Consider the following 4,442-nt stretch of genomic DNA (forward strand, 5'->3'; position numbering starts at 1 on the left):
GCCAGAACCTGGAAACAACCTAGATGCCCTTCAATTGAAGAATGGATGAAGAAAGTATGGAATATATACATATTAGAGTACTACTCAGCAGTAAAAAACAGGACTTCTTGAAGTTTGCAGGCAAATGGATGGAAATAGAAAACACTATCCTGAGTGAGGTAAGCCAGACCCAAAAAGAGGAACATGGGATGTACTCAATCATATTTGGTTTCTAGCCATAAATAAAGGACATTGAGCCTATAATTCGGGTTCTTAGAGAAGCTAAATAAGAAGGAGAACCCAAAGAAAAACATTTAGGCATCCTCCTGATTCAGGCGATGAAAGGAGATAGAGCAACTCTCCTTTTTAAAAATGTACTTCTTTTTTATTTTTTAGTTGTTTTTATTGAGCTATATATTTTTTTCTTCCCCTCCATCCTTCCCCCTCCCCTTTTACCCTCTCCCATGGTCCCCACGATCCCAATTTACTCAGGAGATCTTGTCTTTTTCTACTTCCCATGTAGATTAGATCCACGTATGTCTCTCTTAGGGTCCTCTTTGTTGTCTAGGTTCTCTGGGATTGTGAATTGTAGCCTGGTTTTTCTTTGCTTTATGTCACTTATGAGTGAGTACATATTATATTTGTCTTTCTGGGTCTGGGTTACCTCACTCAATATGAATTTTTTTCAAGATCCATCCATTTGCCTGCAAATTTCAAGATGTCTTTTTTTTTTCTGTGTAGTAAGTACTCCATTGTGTAAATGTACCACATTTTCCTTATCCATTCTTCGGTTGAGGGATACTTAGGTTGTTTCCAGGTTCAGGCTATGACAAACAATGCTGCTATGAACATAGTTGTGGCACGATTGAGCATCCTTTGGATATATACCAAAGAGTGGTATTGCTGAGTCTTAAGGAAGGTTGTTTCCTAATTTTCTGATAAATCACCACACTGATATCCAAAGAGAATATACCAGCTTGCACTCCCACCAGCGATGCAGGAGTGTTCCCTTTATTCCACAACCTCTCCAGCATAAGCTGTCATTAGTGTTTTTGATCTTGGCCATTCTTACAGGTGTAAGATGGAATCTCAGAGTTGTTTTACTTTGCCTTTTTCTGATAAGTAAGGATGTTAAGCATTTCTTTAAGTGTGTTTCAGCCATTTTAGAATCCTCTGTTGAGAGTTCTCTGTTTAGGTCTGTACCCCATAATTTTTATTGGATTATGTTTTCTTTTGATGACCAGTTTCTTGGGTTCTTTGTATAATAGTCCTCTGTCCAATGTGGGATTGGTAAAGACATTTTCCTATTCTGTAGGCTGCTGTCTTGTTGACTGTGTCCTTTGCTTTACAGAAGCTTCTCGGTTTCAGGAGCTCCTATTTTCTCATTGCTGTTCTCAGTGTCAACCACAGTAACTCTTATAAAGGAACACATTGAATTGGGGCTGGCTTATAGTACAGAGATTGTGTCCATTGTCATCATGGGAATTGTGGTAGCACATGGGCAGACATGGTACTGGAGAAGGAGCTGAGAGTTTCACATCACAGTCCATAGACAACAGCATAAGAGAGAGTTCCTGGGCCTGGCTTGATCGCTTGAAACTTTAAAGCCCTCCACTATTGACACACTTCCTCCAAGGCCACAACTACCCCAATAAGGTCACACCTCCCAATAGTGCCACTCCCTATGAGCCTATGGGGGCCAATTCCATTCAAACCACTAGTCACCCTGGGCTGATGGTCCTAGTTGCTATAAAAAAGCAGGCTAAGTAAGCCATGGGAAGCAAGCCAGTAAGCAGCATCCTCCATGACTCTGGGTTCCTGTCCCGTTTGGGTTCCTGCCTTGGCTTCCCTCAGCAGACTGTGACTGGGTATTGTAAGACAAACAAACCCTCTCCTCCCCAAGTTGCTTTTGGTCCTGGTGTTTCATCACAGCAATAGGAACCCTAAGAAATGAATTTGAAAAGGCTTTTAAAGACAGGCAATTTAAATATTAATAAAAGTTTAAATATAACACCTTAAAACACATTAATTAGTGGTTCATTATTATATGAAAAAGAAACTCAACAATAGTCATACAAGGATGCTAAGGAATCCACTTATCACTTAAACCATTTTAAATTTTGAATTTTTTAAATAAAAAATTAACAGCCTGCAAGATATACTGGTGCAACAGTGCACAAGCGTTGTGAGAGTAACCAGCAACAGTGCACAAGCGTTGTGAGAGTAACCAGCCACAGTGCACAAGCGTTGTGAGAGTAACCAGCCACAGTGCACAAGCGTTGTGAGAGTAACCAGCACTTCTTAAAACTGAATTTAGTGCTCACTTCATGAGATGGAACCGATGAGGACATTTAGGTCATGGGTCCTAGAGGGAAACCCACCACTATTATTCTGCTAAATGAACATAGCAAAAAAAAATGATTCCTAATGACATATTACTAAACCTATAGATCAATGCATCAATTAGAATAACTTCATCTTACTGAGAGACCAGAACTGGAAAAGTGAAAAACTTTGAGGTACTTGGCCCTCAGGGCTCAGGGATCTATGAAGAAAAGGAGCCAGAAAGATTATAAAAGTCTAAGATGGAAAATCCAAGAAAACAGCATTTTTTGCACACAACAGTGGGGATGCACACATAATCTCCAAGAGACCATAACAGCACACACAAGACCTGTACAAGTAAAACCCCAGCATATTAAAGGGGAAGAGGAATTTTTCTCCTGTGGAATGTCACTGGGTCTATGGACCATATTCCCGAACCAACTCCATGATCAGAGGTGACTGACACACAAAACAGACTCCATGTTTTCAGTGGGGGTGGGGTTTGCTTACATTTTTTGTTTTGGTTTTTATTTGTTTGTTTTTTGTTTTGTTTTTTTGGGGTCTGTTTTGTTTTGCTTTAATGTTTTTAGAAAGAAGAAAAATGAATTTGGTTGGAAAGGAAGGCGGGGAGGATCTAGGATGAGTTGGTGGAGGGGAAAAATATGATCAAAATATGTTGTATGATAAAAATTCTCTTTCTTCTTTTCCTTTTCCTTATTCTTCTCTCATACAATATGTTCCAACTGCATCCCCCCCTCCCTCCACTCCTCCTAGTTTCCCCACCCCCAGCCACACTGCTCCTTCATTGCCCTTCAGAAAAGAGCAGGCTCCCCAGGGACAACTGCCTGGATGGCCAGGAACTGGAAGCTGGACAGCCCAGAGACTTAGAATAGAACCAAACACATCTGGTGAAGCAAAATAAAGTCGGTGAAATGATTCCTAGTGATATTGTTATTCTAAGAGTTCAGTGCCTAGCCCAGTTGTTACCAGAGAGAATTCCTCTGGCAGCTGATGGGAGCAGAAGAAGAGACCCACAACCAAACATTAGGCGGAGCTTGGAGAACCCCTCAGAAGAGGGGGAGGAAGGATTACAGGAGCCAGAGGGGGTCTAAAAAGCCAAGAGAACACGGCTCACAGAATCTACTAAGATGGCCTCCTAGGGGCTGGCAGAGGCTGAAGAGGCAATCGCAGAACCTGCATGGTCTGTTCTAGGTCCTCTGCAAATAAGCTGAGATTATATGACAAATACACTTAAACCACTCAGCACACACACACATTTTGCCTGTTTGTGTTTCTGTGTATCACATGCATGTAGTACTTGAATAAGCCTGAAGGAGGGTGTGATTACCCTGGTACTGGATTACGTATGGCTGTGAGACTTCGCGTGGGTGTTTGACCTCAAACCCAGGTCCTCTGGAAAAGCAGCCAGTGCTCTCCGTTGCTGAGCCATCTCTCCAGCCCCCAATTAAAATTTTAATTAGTGTATATTAATTATACAAAATTATGAGACATGCTGTGACTTTTTCTTTTCTTTACATGTTTATTTATTTTTCTTTTTCAGATAGGGTCTCGAGTCCTTCAGACTAGAACTCTGTGTCTGAGAATGGCCTTGAATTTCCAGTCCTCTGGCTTCCACCTCTTGGGTGCTGGGATTACAGGTCTGTAAAACCACACAGTACTGGTAATCTAACCCAGAGCGTTGTGCACACGCTGGGCAAGCACTCTGCCTGCTAAACTACATCCTCTTCCCTCATTCTGACACCTTTGTACATGTACTCGGCTTATGGCCACCTTGCTATCACCCTCTTTTGTTCCCCCAACTCCTTCCCTTCTTCTGTCTAAATAATCACCTCTTACTTTCATGTTTTGTAATTTTTAAAGATCTAGGTTCCACATATGTAGTGGTTTGAACAATCAATGTTCCCCAAAGTGCTAGTATTTGAACATTTGATCCCCAGTTAGTTTTTTGGGGAGTAAGAATGTCACTTGTGGTGGCACACGCCTTTAATCCCAGCATTCGGGAGGCAGAGGCAGGCGGATCTCTGTGAGTTCAAGGCCAGCCTGGTCTACAAGAGCTAGTTCCAGGACCAGCACCAAAGCTACAGAGAAACCCTGTCTCGAAAAACCAAAAAAAAAAA

This window comes from Alexandromys fortis, unplaced genomic scaffold, assembly GCF_014885135.2.
Source record: "Alexandromys fortis isolate MF-2015 unplaced genomic scaffold, M_Fortis_MF-2015_v1.1 scaffold_54, whole genome shotgun sequence".
NCBI lineage: Eukaryota > Metazoa > Chordata > Mammalia > Rodentia > Cricetidae > Alexandromys > Alexandromys fortis.